At 40.4% G+C, this 23993-nt stretch overlaps 1 long non-coding RNA gene across 1 annotated transcript; it reads right to left on the minus strand.

The window, feature by feature from the left end:
* Nucleotides 1–18008: 18008 nt before the first annotated feature.
* Nucleotides 18009–23582, minus strand: LOC128835478 (uncharacterized). Its single transcript, XR_008444661.1, has 3 exons — nt 23522–23582; nt 19071–19136; nt 18009–18926 (listed from the first exon to the last, which is right to left on the minus strand). It is a non-coding gene; the product is annotated as an uncharacterized LOC128835478 (long non-coding RNA).
* Between the last annotated feature and the right edge of the window lie 411 nt (nt 23583–23993).

Genomic DNA, 23993 nt, shown 5'->3' on the forward strand with positions numbered 1-23993 from the left:
TCCACAAGATAGATTTGAATTTACAGTAAGATTTATACCCCAAGACTCTGACTAATTTATATTAGGGAAGCCAAGTAAAGAAGTATACCTTAAACTTAGCAAATGGTATAGGCAGCTGCCCTGGAAATCAATAATATAGAGAAATAGTATATTTATGGCATTTAATAGGTTGTTTCATTTCACAGGGATGCCCTTTGGAGTCCATGGACCACCTCCTATGTTCCAGAAATAAATGGGCATCTAGGAGAAGATGCAAGAAATGTGCCACTGCATATCTAGAATGTATTTACAGATCATCTTTAGATCCAAACTTTCAAGTTATAATTGGTAAGATGCAGGTGCCACCTTAAGTCCCTGTAAATGCACCTTTAAACAACACATGCAATGCTCTTAAATTAGTAAAAATAAGGCTGCAGATTAAGAAATACAAGGCCACCCAAGCTAGTATCCGCCAAAGAAGACATTGATGAGATCTTTCCTACGGACTTTGAAGGAGTGGCAGAGGCAGAGTTTTTTGTATCTACTTCAGTACTTCTCAAACAGCCTGTAGCACTGCTTCTGTAGCACAGAGAGCTTTAATTTCCATTAAAATGTATTGGCCTTCCTCTCTGCAGAGCATTTATACTGCAACAAACACAACTTAATTTAAACAAGTCTAGTGGTAAATCAGAAGACCAAAATGAATAAAGTGGAATGGTGGCTTAGGAATAGCCAGCTACTTAATAACTTACAAAGCTTATTTCTGTGATGCTCCTGTGTCTAGGTGCACATAGCAAATACTTTTCCATGCACCAACACCCTTGTTTGTATATGAATACAGGAATTTATATACTGATATTCCCCAAATATTTGGGCCAACAAAAGCTGGTTCTTGTGAATGGGAGGCCATGTTGTGGGAGAGATCTTAGTTCAAGACCAAGAGGAAGAGGTCAGCATCTGGTGGCATACTAGTGTGGCAAGAGTGAAACAGATGTAGCAATGCCACAATGTCAGGCCATATCCCTTCTCAGTAAACATGATGTATAACCTCATATAAGACATTCTGTTGAAAATACGAGAATATCTAGTCATAGTGATTTATTTACTGTCAGAAAGCCAGAGATTATAAACTTTTCAAAAGTTATGAAGTGCAATATTATCCTACCTTTTTCCATACCAATATGTGACCCAATAGAGAAGTATAAAAAAGATATTTATAAAGAAGTTCAGGATATTTGAAGGACGTAGGTTATTCTATCAGACATGCATCCCTTTGGACTACAACCAGTAACTACTCATCTGCAGTTCAGATGCTGCAAGCAGGACCACAGGCAGATTCACCATTTGCCCAGGTGGGCAAGAGCTATTATTTACTAATTAACTCACTATTTTAACACCTATTATCAGTACAGATACTGTTATTAGACCAATACTAACCTTATTTTTAAAAAGCAGAAAGCAGATTGCCTACTCATCTTTCAAAGTCAGGCATTACATAATGTATGGCTGCTGCGTATATTGCATGAAAGCGTTCCTAGTTCAACTTTTCTGGAAAGAAAGGCAGTGTACAATTACTGAACTGTACAGGATCTTATCTAGTCTCCTATTAATATGGATGAGAATTAAGCTCCAGACCCTCAATGACTGGATGATATCACAGCCAGCAACCACAATAAGAAAAAAAATGTTTCAGAAGTGTTGTGTCTGGCACAGCTCTCCCTGACAGGCATAGGCATATAGCATGTAAAATCTAAAAGCTGCTGGAGTACAGCTAAATGCTGTTATCCAAGCTGTCATAACTGTATTGCAGTTTAAAGACATTTCCTGACAAGAAAATTGAGAAAACTGTCTGGCTAGTAAATCAAAACCTCTCTCTTCTCCTAGTGGCCAACCAACAGATGCAGTTTAGGTCACAGATGGTGTTTTTACATTCTGGTCTCCTCTCACATCTTTGGCACAAAGATTTTCCTTTCCTTACCTCCTTACTGCCCCTTCTTCTCCCACCCCACCCTCCCCCCAAAAAAGAGCAAGAGAGTGAAACTTTTCTACAAACTTATTTTCCAAAATATTTTACAAAGAAAGGAATGAAATAACATTTAATAGCAAACCAGTCAATATACTGGCTTCTAGATTGAGGAAGAAAAAAAATATGTTAAACTGATAAGTTTTAGAAGTGTATTCTTTAAAAATGTTCTCTGTACTTAAAGGTTACAAAATACATTTTAGTGTGGGAATCATTTATTAATCCCCTGGAATAACAAGCAGTGGAAAGAGAAATAAAAATCCCTTATCACAGAGAAACTGGATGGGTGCCAAGAGAAGGCACAAGGGGTAAATTTTCAAAAAAGCTTAAGTGACCTAAGATCCTAAATCCCATTTTCAGAAGTGACTGATACTTAAAAGTCCAAGTCCCATGGACTTGCCACCTTACTACCAGCATCATCATATAGGCCTTTCTGTGGTCACTATATGGGAGGTCAGCTCAGCATAGCATGCGCCTTTGAAAATGCCCTGTAACTAATGTAGTACCATTGCTACCAGTACAGCATGCAACCAGTAAAAAACCCCAAATGTAGCCGAAGGTCTGTGGGCGTCTTCTTCCTGTGTATTCTCACAGAACTCTTACTGGGAGCTTGGTCCTGAAAGGTGCTGAACTCTATGGCCAAATCTAGAAAAGCAATGACCCATATCTTATTTTTTTAATAAACCATCCAATTTTTAAACCAATGCTCCAAGGTAGAACTGCACAAATATTGCAAATAAATAAATAAAATAATGTGAGTGACGAAAGCCTGCTTGTGACAAAATTAAAATGCTCTATTAGAGTTGAGGTAAATTTGAATAAACTGGGAGAACAGGTTTAATTAATTAAGTATTCTGTTCAATATGAAATGTTTATTATCCCAAAGTACATTTAATATTAACTACAGTAAAGTTGTTGATCTAATGGACCTAGAGGTACAGCCAGAATTTCCATAGACTATCAGGTCTGGCTCATTTCTACTTCCCACTTAAGACCAATGTAAGGAAATCAGATAAGGAAAAAAAACTTCAAATGTTCACCTGACTGAAAAATATAATATCTAAATGACTGGAACACTTGCCGCTAGACATGTTAATGCAATATTCCAGTCGATAATTTTCTAAAATAGGTGTTATTATATATGGTAGAAACCCAGTATGCAAATAAACTTGCAGGATGATGTTATCTTTCATTACTTTTCTTGGAAAATTAGTTGTGTTCTCTTAGTACTTTTTTGTCTATTATCTCTACATTCTCTAGAGTGTCTCTCTTTTTTTCGCAAAAAGAAGAACAGGAGTACTTGTGGCACCTTAGAGACTAACAAATTTATTAGAGCATAAGCTTTCGTGGACTACAGCCCACATCCGAAGAAGTGGGCTGTAGTCCACGAAAGCTTATGCTCTAATAAATTTGTTAGTCTCTAAGGTGCCACAAGTACTCCTGTTCTTCTTTTTGCGGATACAGACTAACACGGCTGTTACTCTGAAACTTCTCTTTTTTTCATAGTTGTAGGTCACATTGACCACAGTTCAGCTGAATTAATCACTATGAAGAACATAAATGTATTAAATACAAAAAGCGAATGACTCATAACCTTAATGGGAAATTTGATATATTGATGAAAAAGGATGGAAGGATAGTCTTGCGGTTCAGGCACTGGACTAGGGCCAAAAATTCTATTCCCACCTCTGCCATAATCTTCTTGTGTGACCAGGGACCCAAACAACACTGAAGTTAATGGAAAAAACTCCTAACTAAATTGCATAAGCTTTGGATCAAGCCTTTAATCTCCATGTGCCTCAGTGCTCAGTCTGTAAAATGGAGATAAATAACATTTCTTCCTAACTGCTGATGTGAGGTCACATCTATTAATGTTGTAAGGTGCTCAGGTATTACAGTGATTAAAACATTTTAAAAGCCTATACGTAAAAACATTATCAAAGAAAACCCCAGGATTTTCTAAATTAAAATTGGCTGTATTCTTAAACTGAAGCAGGTTTGAAGAAAACATATGTACAGGGCTACGGTAACAGAGCATCAAACTTAATATTGAATTAAAAATGTGTTCTTCATTTGTGAGAAAATGAAGTGTCAAATCAGCAGTGATTTTTAAAATAAGTTTCTATATTCTTTCATATGGTGCCTGTATAACTATTAAATAGAAATATTTTTTCAGCATGATGATCAAACATTTAGTTGAGCAATATCCAACATTATTCTGCATTTGCACATCATGAAGAAATCTGGATACTACTAACTATCCAGACAAGATCTGAGGGTCTTAATAAATAAATAAAAACACAGGTTATTCAGGGATAGTTAGTCATATTTCATTTGAACATCTCTAGGTGCTATGTTCATTGACCTGATAATTAAAATTACATTATTTCATTAAATAAAATGGTTCACATTCAAACTTCAAGATCCATATTATAAAATCCTGAACTCCAATGTTGTGATCAGTTGTTTGCTTGGTCCTATGTATTGTTTAATTATTTAAGAGGTTCTGTGTTGTTTTTTTATCAAATGCTTTTTAAATAGCTATTTCAAAGGAAAAAATACTTCCCAGAGTCTGCTTTATCTATCTGCCATCAGAATATATTGTTATAGAACATTTTATTTATGATAGTTGCATGTAAATCCTCAAGTAATGAATTGCTGGCCTACAATATATAGCTCATAGAGGTTTGTAAATATGAGAGAACAAACTGAAATAAAACCTCACTAACATGTTAAATTACACAGTATCAAATTCCTATGTGTTCACCATAAAAATCATCAAGAATGTGGTCAACATGATGGAGAGATATCTTAGGCCAAATTTGAGTGGGGTAAGGAGAGCATATTGCAGCACTGAGAAAATAATATAGCAGGGCACAGATTATGCAACAAGTTCTTGGAATAAATTGGAGACAACTTTTTATTATAGAAGGTGGAGAAAGTGACTAGGGGAAAGATTATTCTGGATTTCATTCTGACAAATGGGGAGAACCAGTTGAGAATCTGAAGGCAGAAGGCAGCTTGGGTAAAAGTGATCATGAAATTATAGAATCCATGATTCCAAGGAATGGTAGGAAGCCATACAGCAGAATAAAGGCAATGGACTTCAAGAAGGTGGACTTTAGCAAACTCAGATAATTGGTAGGTAAAATCCTGTGGGAAGCAAGTCTAAGGGAAAAAAAGAGTACAGGAGAGTTGGCAGTTTTTTAAAGAGACATTATTAAGGGCATAAGAGCAAATGAATGCATAGGAAAGACAGGAAGATAAGAGCCTACCCTGACTTAACCGGGAGATCTTCAATTACCTGAAACGCAAAAGGAGTCACATAAGTGGAAACTAGGTCAAATTACAAAGGATGAGTATTAAAAAAACACCACACACAAGTAGGGACCAAATTAGAAAGGCCAAGGCACAAAACAAGATTAAACTAGCTAGGGATATAAAGGGTAATAAGACAGCAGTTTATAAATGCACGAGAAGCAACAGAAAGACCAGGGACAGGATAGGTCCACTACTAAATGAGAAAGGGAAAGACAATAACAGAAAACACAGCAATGGCCAAAGTGTTAAATGCCTTTTTTGTTTCAGTTTTCACTAAAAAAAGTTAGCAGATATGGGACAACTAACATAGAAAATGGCAGTGTAAATGTGGTCATATCTGAGGCTAAAATAGAAAAAGAACAGGTTAAGAATTACTTGGACAAGTTAGATGTCTTCAAATTGTCAGGGCCTGATGAAATACACCATAGAATACTTACAGAACTGGCTGAAAAGATCTCTGAGCTATTAGTGATTATCTTTGAGAACTTGTGGAGTATGTGAGATATACCTTAGGACAGGAAAAGGGAAAATATAGTACCTATCTGTAAAAAGGGGAATAAGAACAACTCAGGGAATTATAGACCTGTCAGGTTAATTTTGGTACCTGGAAAGATAATGGAGTAAATAACTAAATGATCGTTTTGTAAGCATCTAGAAGAAAATAAGGTAAAAAGTAACAGTCAACATGGATTTGTCAAGAACAAATCATGTCAAACCAACCTAATATCGTTTCTTTAGCAGAGAGAAAACAGTAGTGTTGGAATATAGATATGCAGGCCTGCCTGTAAAGGCCTATACTTTAAGAACTTAGGTGTATTTTTATCACTTAGTGCTAGTTACAGGGGTATAAAAACAAAGAATCAAAATCACAGTCCGGCTGTGTATGGGCCTTCTCTCACTATGATAGTCTGAGGCCTTGTTCTAGGGTTAAGGCCTTTGGCTAAGTAGCAGGGCCAGCCATAAACTGGGAAGCCTACAGTCACATCCTCACATCCCAAACCAGTCACATGGATATAAGGTGGTATTGGGCTGTTAGGAAGATGATCCTGTCCTGATAGTGCCAATCACCACCAGATAAAGAAACAGATCTTAAGATGGTTAAAGAAAACTTAGTTTGATAGCATCCTGTCTGGCAAGAACTCACTTATCCATGGTTGTGATTGTGAAACCCACACTTCTGTATTGTTTTATCTTTATGGCCCCCACTTTTCTATTGTTAATCTGTCTGGTTCTCTAATTGTTTCTGTCTGCTGTATAATTAATTTTGCTAGGTCTAAGTTAATGAGGGTAGTGGGATATAATTGGTTAGAGAATTATGTTACAATATGTTAGGATTGGTTAGCTAAATTTCAGTAAAATGATTGGTTAAGGTACAGCTGAGAATATTACTATATAAACTGGGGTCACACAGGAAGTGTGTAGGAAAATTGGAATCATGCTTGCTGGAAATTAACCCCAATAAACATTGCATTGTCTGCACTTCGGATTTCTGGTCTTCTGCTGCTTGCTGTCTGCGTGACAAGAAGTAGGGAAGTGGGAGGGTGGAGGGAAAGCCCTCTAACATCATATATCTCGACTTTAGTAAGGCTTTTGATACTTTCTCACAGGACTGTCTCATAAACAAACTACAGAAATATAATCTAGATGAACCTACTATAAGGTGGGTGCACAAATGGCTGGAAAACTATACCCAGTGAGTTGTTATCAATGGCTTACAATCGAGCTGGAAGGGCATATTGAGTGGGGTCATACAGGGATCTCTCCTGGGTCCGGTTCTATTCAATAGCTTCATAAATGATTGGATAATAGCATAGAGAGTACACTTATAATGTTTTTGGACAATACAAGCTGGGAGGGGTTGCAGTGCTTTGGAGAACAGGTTTAAAATTCAAAATGATCTTGACAAATTGGAGAATGGTAGGAAATCAATAGGGTAAAATTCAATAAGGACAAATTGAAAGTACTCCATTAAGGAAGGAATAATCAATTGCACAAATACAAAATGGGAAATGACTGTGTATAAAGGAGCACTGCAGAAAAGGATTTGGGGGTTATACTGGCTCACATACTAAATATGAATCAACAATGTAACACTGTTGCAAAAAAGTGATCATTCTGGGATGTATTAGCAGAAGTGTTGTAAGCAAGACATAAGAAGTAATTCTTCCATTCTACTCGGCACTAATAAGGCCTCAACTGGAGTATTGTGTCCAGTTCTGGGTGCCATCTTTTCGAAAAGATGTGGACAAATTGGAGGAACAAAAATGATTAAAAGTTTAGAAAACATGACCTATGAGGAAACATTGAAAAAATTGGCTGTTTTGTCTGGAAAAGAAAAGACTGAAGGGGTATATGATAACAGTTTTCAAGTACATGAAATGTTGTTTTAAAGAGGAGGGTGATAACTTGTTCTCCTTAGTCACTTCAGACAGGACCAAAAGTAATGGGCTTAAATTGCAGCAAGGGAAATTTAGGTGAGACCTTAGGAAAAGCTTCCTAAATTTAAAGGTAGATAAGCACTTGAACAAATTACCTATGGAAGTTGTGGAATCGCCATCGTTGAAGGTTTTTAAGGACAGGTTGGACAAACACCTTTCAGGCCTGGATAATACCTTGTATTGCCTCAGTGCAGGAGACTGGACTAGATGACCTGTTGAGGTCTCTTCCAGTCCGACACTTCTATGATTCTATGCTTATCTAGGGTGGCAGATTGTGTACAGCGGCCTCAGCTTTCAAACTATGACTGCTGAAGGTGCCAGGACCCCAGGTAGTTCCTCAACTTGTGTAATTGACATAGTTAAATTGAAGTCAATGGAGCTATGATATTTTATACCAACTGAGGATCTGGCCCCATGTATAATATTCCAAATAGCACTAGGCAAGAATCTTGATATGCTGCATAGCTACTATGGATGATGCAGGTTATGTCTACACAAGGATAAAAAAAAACTTGCAACTGGATTGGGTCAGCTGACTCGGGCTTTGGGGCTGAAAGATTGCTGTGTAGATGTTCAGGTTCAGGCTGCAGCCTGAACACTGGGGCCTTGCAAGGGTGGAGGGTCACAGAGCTCAGAATTCAGCCTGAGCTCTAATTAGGGTGATCATACATCCCTTTTTGGCCAGGACAGTCCCTTTTTTAAGCCCTGTCCTGGCCATCCCAACCTTTTTGGTAAAAGTGGGCATTTGTCCGGTTTGTTCTTGCCAACTTGATCAGTTGGCAAGAGCAAACAAGACAAATGCCCACGTTTGTCAAAAAAGTGGGGTGCAGAGGAATGTGCAGGTGGGAGCGAGCAGCAATGCTAGCCCTCTGCAGTGGGGGAGGCAAAGCTCAAGTGGGGGGCAGGCAGGGCTGGAGTGAGCAACAACAGCCAACCCCAGCCTCACACAGGAGGCAGGCAGGGCTCAGGTGAGCAGCAAAAGCCAGCCCCAATCTCCCACGGGGTGGGAGGCAGGCCTCAGGTGAGCAGTGATGCCAGGTCCACGCAGGAAGCGGGAAAGGGCTAGGGCTCAGGCTAGCCCCGCAGTGTCTTGTTTTTCCTTTGAGAAATATGGTCATCCTAGCCCTAATGTTTATACAGCAATTTTTAGCCCCACAGCCCAAGCCCTGTGAGCTCGAGTCAGCTGACCCTGGCCAGCCGCTCACTGTACCCTTACGTATGTACACAGAACAAGTCAAACCATTATGCCTGTTTTAAAAATAAAACCTTTTGCCGAAACCTTGCTTATGTGAATATACATGTAGAATGACGGCTCTCGCCTTATGATGCAAAAGAGTTTTTTCTCCGTGGATCTTTGAAATCTGCAGAGGAAATTCCACAGTGCCCTTCCTCAACCAGAAAAAAAAGCATTAGTCTCATCACAAAGGATGGTGTTTGGAAAACTCTTTAAGTGAATCTTATACTTTTCAACCATCCTAGATCCTCTACACTGGGTTTTCCTGCAGAAGGATGATATAGTCCCCAGCAATTACTCCTACAAAATTCAGGCAAGGTTATTTGTATACTATCTTGGATCTTGTCCACAGACAAATTTCCCTGATGATGGCTCTGGGAGAAGCAAACTGTAAAGGTGTAAGGAAGCTGCAGGGAGAAACAGAGACAATGTTGTTACTGTATGTTGTTTGATATTCCATTTAATATTTTGTAGGAAGAACCACCCCAAACCCCCAACATAACAGGTAAAGGAGAGAGCAACAAGGGCAAAAAAAAATTCTGTTTATACTTTATTCTCTGACTAAATTGCAGAAGTACTAGGACCTGCCATAATACGTTATGCTACTGTAAGATAACACTCCTGTGCTGGACTCCTGCCAATCTGCAAGCCAGGAACTGGTCTGGTGACTCCCAGGACAGGTATATAAGCTCCCCAGAAGAAACAGCAGCTCAGTCTGCTCAACGTCACTCCTGGGCTTGGAACTCTTTCCTGCCTGATGGTGGTAACAGACTCCCTAAGCCTTAGCTTGGTTCAGCCTTGCTCTTGCTCCAGCCCTGTTCCTAGTCCCTAGCCCTGCTAATGCTCCAGCCTTCCTCTCGCTCTAGCCTCATTCCAACCCTGCTCTAGATTCCTGGTCTGACCCCCTGGCTCTGACCACTAGGCTTGACCATCTCCATCACAGTCTCTGACAGCTACTCATTGAAATTAACTGCAGTCCGTTTTTGCCTTTTGTGTCAAATCTTTCTTGAAAGAATAACACACTCCACTTGTCTGTGGTACAAGGATGGAGTGTGAAAGTTAACTTACATTTCCTCATTTTAGCTGGTTTGTGCCAGAAAAATTCTAATGTAACCTAATACCACGCAGTCAGAATTAGTTTTGTGGTCTATTTCTTCCATAAGTGAATCCCAACACTTTGGCTGCTGTTTCCAGCCATAGTTGCTGTTTTATTTTCCTTTGTACCAATTGCAAGACTTGGACTTTTCTTGCCATTGAATTTCTTTAGACCTTTAATTGATGGATACCTGTTCACGAGAAGGGAGAGCCACCAGCTTGGCTATCGCACAATCTGCCATGGAAAATTCTAAAATTAACATTTTCTAATCCCCTGTCATCTAGGCATAAGTAACAATTTCTTCAGATGCAAGGAAACCCTTTGACATGTAATTAGGAGTTTTCATCTTTTCTCAGATTATTGTAGGACCAAGAACAAACTGCAGAAATTCAGCAAAACCATTTCATCTATAGCATTAAGACCCACAGTGCAAGAATACAGTGTCTCAGGCCACAGTGATCAAAGTAAACACATTTATTAGACTTTGTTTAGGCTACAAGCCTCAAATACTTGCTGTTGACTGTAGCAATTTAGCTATACAGGTATTTCAACTTTAAAGTCGCGAGAAGCTCAGCCGCTGTTAAGCTCATTTCTTCCAGCTGCCTCCTAATTTTACAGCAGCTTCTTCTCACAGAGCAACTCAAGTTAATTCACCTTTCCTTTATGATAACTCTGCCTCTTTTTGACCTGCAAGGGTATAATTCATTCAAAGTTATTTATAAATGAAAAAACAACAAATTTCCCTTACACCTTGCTATATCCAAAATACGTGGTTTTACCACCCATGCAAGGGATACATTCTCCTTCCCTCTGCTGCTCTCTTGTAGCTTCTACAGAGCCTCTGAACTCAATCTACAGCTCCAAGCACATATAATCTTCCAGTAGACAAAACAATCTTTTACTCTGAAAATATATTCACCAACTAATAAAATGGTTCAAAACATTACTTCCAGCATGGTTACAACTAGGATTTCCTTTTCACTTACAATATAAAATCCCAATATTTTATACTCCAAACATACCCTAGAAGTTCACAAATTTGCAAGAGTTTCCTTTGAGCCTCACTCATAATTTGCAGTGGCCTAGTCACTCCATCATGAATATATTGTTTTACAGATCTCTCAGAATCTGACTTCTCTATGAAGGACTTCCAACAAGGGATAAGAATAAACTTCATTCTGCCTTGCAGAAGTCTTCATGAAAGACTGCACCACCACATCAGATGGTAATTGGGTCCCAGATCCTCAGCCTCCAATGTTCCTCTTTGGAATTCAACATCTTACCTCTGTTTTTGAGGTTTCTTTTCAGCCTGATTGAACCACAGGGGCAGGTATAACACAATCTTTGCAGCCATTACTTGTGGCAGATTTCTCCCTCTTCCTTTTACATTTCTTAAACCTTGAAAAGCTCCATGTGTTTCATTAGACTAATTGTGCACTAAAAAGCTATTTCTAAGCTTGCTCATTTCAATTCAGAGCCAGACTATTTTTAGATTACATTAGTTGACCTTAAGAATCTTTCACTCTGCTCTATGTACAGTACAATAAATACTACCATAAATCACACAAGAGCATAAAAATCCAGCTTTCACAGTACACAGAAACCACAATTTCTTCATACTTCATAGAAGTAACAAATTCTTAGAATTGATTTGATGATAATTAAGTTTAAAAAGAACAATGTAATTTAACTGGAATTTAAAAAGCTGCCTGTACTAGAATACTTTATTCGTCACAGATCTAGGGTTAGAAAGTTGACTAATAGACACTAATGATGATAAATCAGTGCAGCAGAGTTAATTTTTTGCAAAGTTGCACTGGATTTAGCCACTCAGCTCTCAGTTAATGGAACTGTGTGGCTAAATCCCTGTGCAACTCTGAGAATTTAGGGATAAGAGACTAAAGTTGCTTTTTTAGTTCTTTTTAATGGTATTGAAATGAACGGACTAGTAGAAGCTGGAGCAGTACACTGGTACTCAATCTTGTCTATCTCTTTTTTAAAATCATAATTATGGTTTTACTCCACAGGTCTTCTTTGTACACACTAAAGCAACTAATCAACACAACTGTAAGCAATTGATCAGGCCTGTTTTTATTCTTTTGAGTTATAAGGCATCCAAATCATCCCCAGGCAGCCAGGTAGTCACTAGGGGATTGCTCTAGGCCAGGGGTTGGCAACCTTGTGACAGTGTACCCTATAAGGCTTTATGGGGAGGGGGTGCTTACAAATGTATGGATGACATAGCTGGAATATGTTTTGTGCTGCCTGTGCCATGTAACATATCTCCGTAAAGGTTCTGGTCTATTATATCTATTCATCCAATTTGTACATATATATCATTTTCTACTCGAGGTTAAGAATATGGGCTGTATGCTTGCTTGATTTCTAAGTAAGCTTTGTGAGGCATTTGGTCAGCTTCTTTAGGAAGGAATTCGCCAGGTTAAGTACCTGATCAGGAGACACTTAGGGAACAATGCATCTTGGAATGCTCCAATCCACATGAGAAGTCTTCCTGGAGACATGCAAGATGCCATGTGGACAATGGCATCGGCCTGCAAAGACTGAGTCATGCAGGGGCATGTGACTCGCCCAGGTGACTCCAAAACTCCATCCTGGAGCTGGACTTGGCATAGGAGGGAGGAGGGGGGTCTCCACCCACAAGAGAGAGTCTATTTAAACCTGTGGGAGACCCCTCCATTTTGTCTTCAGCTGGCTAAAGAAGGAGCCTCTCCACCCCCCCCCAGGATACTTGAAGGAGACTGAAACAAAGGACAGTAACTGCAGGGGGTGTGAGTGATTGCTGGACCCAGGCTAAAAGGAGATTAGCCTGTAAAAGGGAGCACTCTGGAACTGGTGAGGAAATTATCTGTATTCAGTTTGATTAGGCATAGATTTGCGCATTTTATTTTATTTTGCTTGGTGACTTACTTTGTTCTGTCTGTTACTACTTTGAACCATTTAAATCCTACTGTCTGTATTTAATAAAATCACTTTTTATTTAGTAATTTACTCAGAGTATGTATTAATACCTGGGGGAGCAAACAACTGTGCATATCTCTCTATCAGTGTTATAGAGGGCGAACAATTTATGAATTTGCCCTGCATAAGCTTTATGCAGGGCAAAACGGATTTATCTGGGTTTAGATCCCATTGGGAGTTGGGCATCTGAGTGCTAAAGACAAGCACGCTACTGCGAGCTGTTTTCAGGTAAACTTGCAGCTTTGGGACAAGTGATTCAGACCCTGGGTCTGTGTCTGGAGCCAAACGGGAGTGTCTGGCTCAGCAAGACAGGGAGCTGGAGTCCTGAGCTGGCAGGGAAAACAGAAGCAGGGGTAGTCTTTGCACATTGGGTGGCAGCTCCCAAGGGGGTTTCTGTGATCCAACCCGTCACAAACCTTTCAGAAGTGGAGTTCTGAGTCTTCATTTATTCACTCTAATTTAAGGTTTCGCGTGCCGGTAATACATTTTAACGTTTTTAGAAGGTCTCTTTCTAGAAGTCTATAATATATAACGAAACTATTGTATGTAAAGAAAATAAGGTTTTTTATATGTTTAAGAAGCTTAATTTAAAATTAAATTAAAATGCAGAGCCCCCCCGGACCAGTGGCCAGGACCTGGGCAGTGTGAGTGCCACTGAAAATCAGTTCGTGTGCCGCCTTCGGCACGCGTACCATAGGTTGCCTACCCCTGCTCTAGGCAGTGTAACTTAGAGCAGTGGTTCTCAACCTTTCCAGACTACTGTACCCCTTTCAGGAGTCTGATTTGTCTCGTGTACCCCAAGTTTCACCTCACTTAAAAACTACTTGCTTATAAAAATCAGACATAAAAAGACAAGTGTGTCACAGCACAGTGTTACTGAAAAATTGCTCACTTTTTCATTTTCACCATATCATTATAAAATAAATTGATTGGAATATAAATATTGTATTTACATTTCAGTGTGACACTTGAGCCAATATTTCACTTGTGAGCCTTGTCTGAAGCCCAAGCCCCACTGCCTGAGGCTGAAGCATGTAACTTAGCATTGTGGGGTCCTCTGCAGTGTGGGGCCCTGGGCAATTGCCCTGCTTGTCGTTACATAATGCCAGCCCTGAACTTACGACCCCACTAAAACTGTCCCATGACCCCCATGGGGATCACAAATACCAGGTTGAGAAACACTAATCTAGATTAGTTAAGTACCCTGTGGAAGACTTCTGTGGTCCCCCAGGGGTACATGTATCCCTGGTTGAGAACCACTGACTTAGAGCAACTCTTAGACATGGCATGGTTTGGCCTCCAGTCATGCCAAGGATCAGGAGAGAAGAGAGGTGATTTAGAGCCACTGCATCTCCCCCACCCACATCCTATACTAAACATAACTTAGGTGAACAAGGGACCTGGATGCTGGATCCCTATCCTCTGGAGGTTAGAATTTAGTGGTGTTTTTCTGTATTAAACTTTTCATTCATAGGTATATGTGTGATATCTCCCTCTAATGGCTGACTTGAACAACTGTAACAGCCTCCTACTTGCTTTAGAGATGCTCTTTTATCTGACAGGTTTCAGAATGGTAGCCATGTTAGTCTGTATCAGCAAAAAGAACAAAAAAGAGGAGTCCTTGTGGCACCTTAGAGACTAACAAATTTATTTGGGCATAAGCTTTTGTGAAGTAGGTTCTAGTCCACGAAAGCTTATGCCCAAATAAATTTGTTAGTCTCTAATGTGCCACAAGTACTCCTCGTTCTTTTATCTGAAGTGATAAAGACTTGCGTACTTTTGTTGCTGTAAGTCTCAGTTCAGATCCCTGCTGTTTTATCTGTATTTATGCAGCCACACATATCCACCGGGAGCAATTATGTGTTACAAACACTGTACCATACCAACGGTATAGTTTAAAGAATATCAGTGCTTTAAATCACCTACATATTAAGTTGCGTATTTTTGTATATTTTAGATTATTAAACACATTTTGCTACAGTAATTTTATTAATGGCTTTCAGTTAAATTCCAACTGTACATATGATTATTATGATGACACATAAAGAGCAGTTCATGTAAACAAAATGTGTTCCTGTGAGATCGAGGACTTACTTTTGCAGGATCCAACAAACCAAAAAATTTTAAAACTTTGTTATAGTAGCCAGCTAATCTCCAGAGTAGATCTCAGTGGTCAATGTTTTCCCTCTATGATGAATAAATTTATTATATGAAAAAAAACCCCACTCCTTAAAACCTTGACTGATACAAAGTAAAATCATCTATGTCATTTAAGTTACTATGACTTAATCCCCTGATTTTAGGCTGGATTCTGCATTCCTTTACTTTTGACAGGCAGGTTGTAGAGTTGACTGCTTTTCCTCCCCCACTTTTACAATGCCTCCAGTCATGATTTAATTACCTTTTTTCCTCCTCTTCTCTTTTGGTTCCTAATCTAAAAAAGCAGTCTTGGCAATCAATGATCAGTGCATTAAAATAAGCCATCAGCCTCCATTATGGGAAATGCTTACAACTCCACCAGGGCTAACATTCTCTCAAGCACTAATTTGCAAGAGGAAGTCTCAATAGGTACAAGAGATGAATATGCCATCAGCATCCTATTAAGGAACACAAGGCACTAAACATCATACTTCACCTGTTTGTCTGTATTTAACTGAGTGAGCGGCCGTACACAGGTATCTCACCAGCACATCATATTTGTGCACAGCATCCATTATAATTCCATCCATGGACAAATATTTATAATAAACACATTGTCATGTAAGAGCTGTCATCTCATCTGTCCAGAACATTTTCAAAATTCAGCAGCCCTTGCCAGGTTACATTCAGTATATCAGGAAAACATCATTCCAGCTCAGACCGAAACTTTATTCATAGTTAATAAATAACGGTCTCCTTAAAAGAATGACTTTTTTTTCATTTTATCCACATGGGATGAGATTTATTTTTATAAAAGAACTTATGTAATGACCTCATTGTTTGCCTGTTAGTGGCCACAGACCATAAAGGGTATGTCTACACTGCATGGGCTTTTTCCTGGGTTTAACTCCTCTTCCCCCCTCTCCTCCCCCCAAAAAAATCTACACAGAAAAAATCCTGTGTCCTAGGTTTGACACTGCTTTAAATCCAGGCTAGTTGGTGTGTGGGAGGGGGGGATTAGAGCTCAGGCTCTTCTTCAACTGAGACTGGAACCCGCCCACTTTGCAGTGAGGACAAAGGCTAAATTATTCAAGTGCCAATAGTCTTCCAAGGATCTTCCCACAGTTCCCCTGAAAGACAGACAAGTTCCCCTGCAATTGACTCGGAAGGAATCCTAAAGCTTCTCAGCACAAAGAACAATGGGATATAGTCCCAAACACACACAGGCAAGTGCAGAAATAGTGAGGACATAGTAACATGGGTGAGGGTGCTCAGGCCTGGATGTCAGTCAGCTCCATTAGCTGTGCAGAGTAGATGCAGCCAAAGGAGACTGCTGTTTGCTAGAGTACTCTGGTAAGTATACTTTACCACTGTTCACTGAATACTTGTGATATAGCCAACTACAACAAGTTCATCAACCTTCTTAAAGTAGTTGCAAAAAGGAATATCCCCCGTGGCTACAGTAAGGCCCACATTCCCTGCTAGTTGGCCGACAGTGAGGCACTCTTAAAGGAGTTGGGCAACCGCTAAATCTGCTGCCACAACCACACTTCTGGGATCACTAAATTCCACTAGATGAGAGCAGTATTGCCAACCCCAAATGTTCAAAAATCATGAGTCAGGCTCATCCAAAATCATGAGATTGGCTTTAAAATCATGAGATTGTGTAAAAAAAATAGCTTTGGTGTTCTTTTTATTTTCCTTCTGCTTTAACCCTTTAGAGTGAACTGGGATCACATTGTGAAGCTTTCTCCACAGCCACAAGTGCTAGAAACTTACTTTGAAGGCTAAATCATCACATATCCACTTGACTCCAGGAGCTGGGGCTTTAAGTAAAACCATACTTATCATGAGACTCATGGCAAAATCATGAGACTTGGCAACACTGTCAGAGAGTAATGGATAAAAGCTAGGCAGAACCTTGATTTCACCCACAGAAGCAGGAAGCCTGGACTCAGACATCGCCAACATCTGATGAAGACAGCTGCCAAGATAAAGGTTAGGAACAACATAATCCACAAAGTAGCTGGAACTAATTAAGGAACAGATGCTCACACCTTGCAGACAGTTACCATGGCCCTCATCTTCTCAGCAACTGAATATTGCGTACTGACATGGACAGATTGCATACATATAAAACTTATTGACATGCAATTGAATACTGCTATAAGAATTGTCACAGGAGTGCTGAAGTCAGTACTAACAGTTTGGCTTCATGGCCTTATACATATATTTCCATTATTCCTCTGAAGAGAAGCAGCAATAATGTGAGAATATGACTACACATTAGTGAACCCGCTCACTTTGCCCATCTATGAAAACCTCCTCCAAAAATACCTGATATGCTGCCTTAAGTCTAGAGAATTTTCTGGTTAGCGGCCAGAGCTCTGAACACCATGGGTCTGTTACCAAAAGACAAGTGGCAGAGGCTATGGGAAAATGGTGGGGGTCAAGAATCAAGACCTGATTATGGATCCTACAGACTAATCATTTGGCTTCCCCATGTCATGTCAGATATAGATCACAGTGAATTGCATCAGAACCTCACATGGGCTTTCCAATTATCTACTACACAAATGGGAAATGAAAGATAGCCAAATGAATGTGGAACCACTGTGAACCACTTTTCTCTGAGATCATGCTCCAGAGGAACAGTTTTGACTCATTCCATGTCACCGAAGCCACAGAGTGGATGACAAACCTGGACATTGATTTTTAATGTTGCTTTTCAAATTACCAGGCCAAAGAAGAATAAAAAGACTACTCTTATGTTTCTTTTAATAATAGTAGTACATTTGAAACGCCACACAAGTAGCTTTGTTACAGGTTTCTAAATAGGACTCCTATAACTGCTAGCTTCCATCATTAGTATAGCTACTATTACAGAAAAAAAAAACATTTAAATTGTATATGTGGGTAAGTTCATACAGTATGAGCTTTGAACAATTCATGTACCAATATCTGCTGCTAATATCAACCTTCTCAATTACCACAGAATATCAGAGTCTGAAACATTTAAAGACTTTTTAAGAATTTCTTTTCTTGGAGGAACTAGATTTTGTGTGTGTAATCAGGACTAACAGATATTCTCCTTTTTTAACAGGAGAAAGGTAGTGTCATGGCTCAGCAGAAGAGATTGTGAAATAAGGGATCAGAAATCTCAAATTTTAATTTGTTCCCAAATGGCCTGCATTTTAGAAGAGTCAAGCCTTCCTCTGGGAAGTTTCATGGGTTTTTTTATTTTAATTTAGCGGCGTGTTGAACCCTTGTTGCACTGGAGTAGTGCTTTTTGGTCTTGTTCAATGCCATCAGACTATTAGGATTCACCCACGCACTCCTTGGATGGTGAGAAAACTCAGGAAAATAAAGAATTATTTGTGACAAAGCTTGTCACAACAGACATTTCTGTTACCAATACCCTAAAATCTTCTAAGCCTTCCAAACCGAGACACTTAGATTCATACACAAATGAGTTCATTTTCACAGGTTATGTAGTTCAGTTACATAGGCTGCTGATGTGCTGAGACCACAGCCAATCATGCTGACCATTATTGTCCCATTGTTTTTTTAGACTTCCCGATCGGTCTGTATCCATCTGTTGTGTCTTGTCTTGTACTTAGATTATAAGATCTTTGGGGCAGAGACTGTCTTTTTGTTCCGTGTTTGTACAGTGCAGAGCACAGTTGGGTCCTGGTCCATGACTGGGGCTTTTAGATGCTATGATAGCACAAATAATAATAATTAATAAACAGGTGAACTCTAAGTATTAACCATATTCATCCACAATCGAAAATGGCCCAGCATACTACAATATTGGGTTAATGCTACAGGAGGTGGTATAACTAGGATTTCACTTCTTACTTTTGTACTCTTGAAGTCCAGAACATTTTATCTTTATCCAGACATTGTTGGTGGTGGTAGAAGATGCTGAAAGGAAAGAATTACAATATGATTTATTGCATTTCCTTTTTTTTTTAGAGCATAAATTAACACAACTCAACCAGTTTATTTTGTTTTTCCTCCTAATTAGAATGAGAATACTGTAGTTACAGCTTTACACAGAAGGACAGTGTGACAAAGTTCCTCCTCTATCTTGGTGGGTCCTGCGCTTATTGACAGATTTTCTTGCCTCAGAGATTCACCATGTGGGTTGGGGAACAGTCCAGAGACCTTCCCCTCTGGAAGAACCCACAGTCCAGGTCAATTGGGAGGTTTGGGGGGAACCCGGGCCCGCCCTCTACTCCAGGTTCCAGCCCAGGGCCCTGTGGACTGCAGCTGTCTATAGTGCCTCCTGTAATAGTTGCATGACAGCTACAACTCTCTGGGCTACTTCCCCATGGCCTCCTCCAAACACCTTTCTTAGTCTCACCACAGGATCTTTCTCCTGGTGTCTGATAACCCTTGTGCTCCTCAGTCCTCCAACAGCACACCCTCTCACTCTCAGCTCCTTGCGCCTCTTGCTCCCAGCTCCTCACATTCATACTCCAAACTGAAGTGAGCTCCTTTTTAAAGCCCAGGTGCCCTGATTAGCCTGCCTTAATTGATTCTAGCAGTTTCTTCTTAATTGGCTCAAGGTGTCCTAATTAGCCTGCCTGCCTTAACTGGTTCTAGCAGGTTCCTGATTACTCCAGTGCAACCTCTGCTCTGGTCACTCAGGGAACAGAAAACTACTCATCCAGAGACCAGTATATTTGCCCTCTACCAGACTCCTGTACTCCACTGGTCTGAGTCTGTCACAACAGAGAACACAGTGAGGCAATGTGTCTGGCATTGCTATTCAGTTTTCTCTATGGCAAAAGACTGAGTTTAATGTGAGAACCAAGAGGCCCACCCCCAGCTCCTTATTTTTCCTTACTGTAGTTTTCAGAATGACACCGATCTATTCAGTTTCTAAAAATTAGCTATACCTATCATCTGACTTCCCTTGGACTGATTTCAGAATCATTGTTAAATGATTATCTAATCTATCAAATGTGCAATAATAGACCTTATAAATCTTGCCATGGTTACTAACAAAAGTAAATAAGGTTACCTCAGCATGTACTGCCTTCTACTTACCATAGAAAATACATTAATAATGACCCAAATTCTGGTCCCATATATCCTGGTATAAATTCGGAGAAATCACATTATAAGTAGAAGAAATATTAAGTAGGGTAGATAGATATTTAAGGGCATGTCTACATTACACGCTGGATCAACGGGCAGCGATCGATCCAGCGCGGGTGGATTTATCGTGTCTAGTCTAGACATGATAAATCGACCGCCAAGCACTCTCCCGTCAACTCTGGTACTGCACCAGGGCGAGAGGCGCAGGCGGAGTTCACGGGGGGAGCGTCAGCCATCGACTTACCAGAGTGAAGACACTGCAGTAAGTAGATCTAAGTTCATCGACTTCAGCTACGTTATTCACATAGCTGAAGTTGCATAATTTAGATTGATCCCCTCCCCCGCAGTGTAGACCAGGCCTAAGTAGTGACTGTACCACACTTAAACTTGTATTATTGTCTCTGACTAGTTCAAAAGGATGGTGTGAGAATATAGCCACTGTTTCTCTAAACCTGTAGCAAGAAGTTAGGCTTGAGGAACTGGGAAGTGTTCTAAGCAGAAGTTCTTCAATGATGGGGTGGGGAGGGGCAGAGAGAGTGAGAGAGACTAACTGTAGAGATAATACTGTTTGAGTGTTAGTTATCTTTGAAAAGTAGGCTGGTCTTGTGACTAACGCACTAGGCCTTAGAAAAACTGGATTCAATTACCAGCTATCCCACAAATGTTCTGTGAAACATTGGGCCTCAGTTTCCCATCTGTAAAAAGTGATAATAACATCTTTACCAAATCCTTGTTCATTTAGAAAATATAAATTCTTCAGAACACATACTTTCTCTTACTGTGTGTTTGTATAATACCTAGCACAATAAAGCTCTGATCTCAACTGTTTTCAGGCTCTGATCATGCTGTTTTCCCTATTCTAATAAAGTTTCTTTGTAAAGTGTTAGCAGAAATCACTTTCTGTGATTCATTATAATAGTCACATGTCAATTTAGCAATACATTTTCAATGCAAGGAGAAAGAGGAAGTGAAGGCATCAACCTTTCCCATTTATTTTCCCTTACTGTCTCTTTATGGTTGTGACGGGACTCCGTGGTGCAACCTGAACTGTGGGACCGCTGAGCCTTCTTTACAACCAGCCTGGTCTCCCTCTCACACTGTGATGCTGTGACAAGCTGCAAACCTCTGGCACGTGCTGCACTTCCACAGGCATCCACAGGCACGGACTCCCCCAGCTGAGTTACATGAATGCTTCTCCCAGCCACTCATGAACTAACTCCAGCCAGTTCCCCCCAGATCCCCAGCCTTGCACCCTTGAACTATGCCATTTTGCACTGGTCAGACGCCTGACCAGTGTAAGTTTATTACCCAGTCCACCCCTCCTTCATTGTGGAGAGGACATGCACCAGCTTTTGTACCTGAGCTGAGGTTTCCCAAGCACTTAAAGCAAAATACATTGTTTTAGGTAAAATATAAAACAGAGTTATTAACTAAAGAAAGATTTCAAGTGATTTATAAAAGATCAGAGAAAATTACCAACGAAAATAAAAGAAAAATTTTCTATCCTAATCTTAAACCTTATTACATTAGGCAGTATTTAGATCAGCAATTTTTTCACCCCATTGGATGTACAGTTCCAAATACACAGGCTTCTCCTTAAGCCTACACTCTGCTCAGTGTAGAGTGGGGGAGGAGAAAGGCCAAGACATGCTGCACCTGTTCCTTATTTTATACCCTCAACCCATGTGCCTGGGAGACACTTGCCCAGACATGTCAGGGTGAGCTTTGCTGAGTCACAATAATCGAATACATCCCTATTGTGTGGACTTGGGCAACTATCACCGAATTGTAAATCCCTTGATTGCAACTCACCTTCTGTTTAATGGTGGATGCACCCTCCTGGGATTGCATATCACTGGTAAATTTAAAGCATGTTTTAGTCACTATATAGCAAAGTCTCATAATTTCATACACACTAATGATATATATATTTGGACAGAATAACGGGTTTCAAGAGATCACGCCCTTTCATATGATATTTTACATGACATGCTTTGTATGAAATATCACAACCATATATGAATGATGAATATGTGGTTACAGGGTGCTATTTTGAGGTACAGTGTGTCACAATAGTTTCTTGCTTTAACTGATAGGTGTGACAGGGTCGGTAGCTCACCGCTGTGGCGCCTCCTCCTGGCCGCTTCGGGGAATTAGTTTTGCGCCAGTAGAGCGCCCTCTGAGGGCAGCGTTCCACCTGTCGTCTCGCCTTTGTGGGGTGCACAGACTTGCGTTGCTCCCGACGTCGGCGTCCTCTTCCGGAGCACTGCCCTCCGACAGTGTCCCTTTGTCCAATCACACCCCCTTTCGGGGGGGGGGGGTTAAACAACAGCCCCACACCCTCGAGTCCGATCCTCACAGTCCAGGACCTGGTGTGGTGCTGACAGGCCGCTCCCTGCGACCCGTAGCTGTGTGTGGGGCAGCACAGCAAACAAAGGGGGAAAAGGGGGGGGGGGGACTCAGGCCCGCCCACTACTCTGAGTTCCGGTCCAGAGGCCCTCGGGTGACAGTCTCACTGTCCTTCTTCTCCTTCCTCCTCTGACTATCCCTCTGGACCACTTCCCCAACAGCCCTTCTCTACGCTAGGCCTCCTCCTCTCAGGCCTGCCGCCTAGCAGGCTATGTAGTGGGGCCTTCTCCCACTCTCTCAGGCTGGCCTGCACTGCGCTGTCCATGGTGCTGGCCTCCCAGCTCTGGAGACAGACCTTCCCCTCTGAAGGCCTGGGACAGACTGACTGCTCCTGCTCTGGGCAGCCTTTTATATGGCTAAGCCGGGCCCTGATTGGCTGGCTCCAATCTGCCTTCTTATTGGCTCCCAGTAAGCCCTCTCCTGATTGGCCGCGCATCTACGCAGGCGCCTAGGCCTGCCGCAGCCCAGTCTCTCTAGGTGTGGGGTAATCGCCCCACCACAATAGGTAATAGTAATTAAGACCTGGATTTTAAATTGGTATTTTTGAACGGTCTCTTTGTGTAGCTGTGTTGTAATATTTTGAAGATTTGACAAAGTAATTGGATTTTTCAATGATTTTATATGCTAACACAAGCATATTCTCAGCATTCCAGATATTCTGTTCAAAGTCACTAGCAAGAATATTTATACAACATAGAAGTATGGTAAGCAATTATCATCCTTTACTGCATTCACGCTACTGTATTGTCTCCACCTTATAACAATGAAAAAAGACAAATGAAAACAAACCATACCTTCAGCTGTACTTACAAACCCTCCAGTTAACTGCAGTGTGTGGTTTTCGAAGCCTTTAATACATGATACTTATGATTTCCTGATGATATTATTTAGAATCTATAAATCCAAGAGACCAATATTGTCAGTCAAATATTTGTTATAAAAAGAAAGGTCACCACTGAAACTTCAACATTTACTAACAGTTATTGCTTAGTGGTATCCCACAGTTATCTTCTGTCCTATCTGGGGGAAAATACAATATTACTTCAGATAGCATTGTTATTGGCAGTAGTGACATTTTAATGGCAACCATTTCATAGCACTGACTATGGTGCACTGTACCCTGCACACAATTGTACTGTTTACATGTGTTCTTAATGCTTCAAATTAGCTTTTCTAGACTAGAATTCTTGAAAAGTACAGCAGCAACATTACAGGTATGGTATCATCTCTCCAATGTATTTATGCCAGATCTGCTGCCTTCATTTT

The sequence above is a fragment of the Malaclemys terrapin genome, chromosome 4 (assembly GCF_027887155.1).
Source record: "Malaclemys terrapin pileata isolate rMalTer1 chromosome 4, rMalTer1.hap1, whole genome shotgun sequence".
NCBI classification, from domain to species: domain Eukaryota; kingdom Metazoa; phylum Chordata; order Testudines; family Emydidae; genus Malaclemys; species Malaclemys terrapin.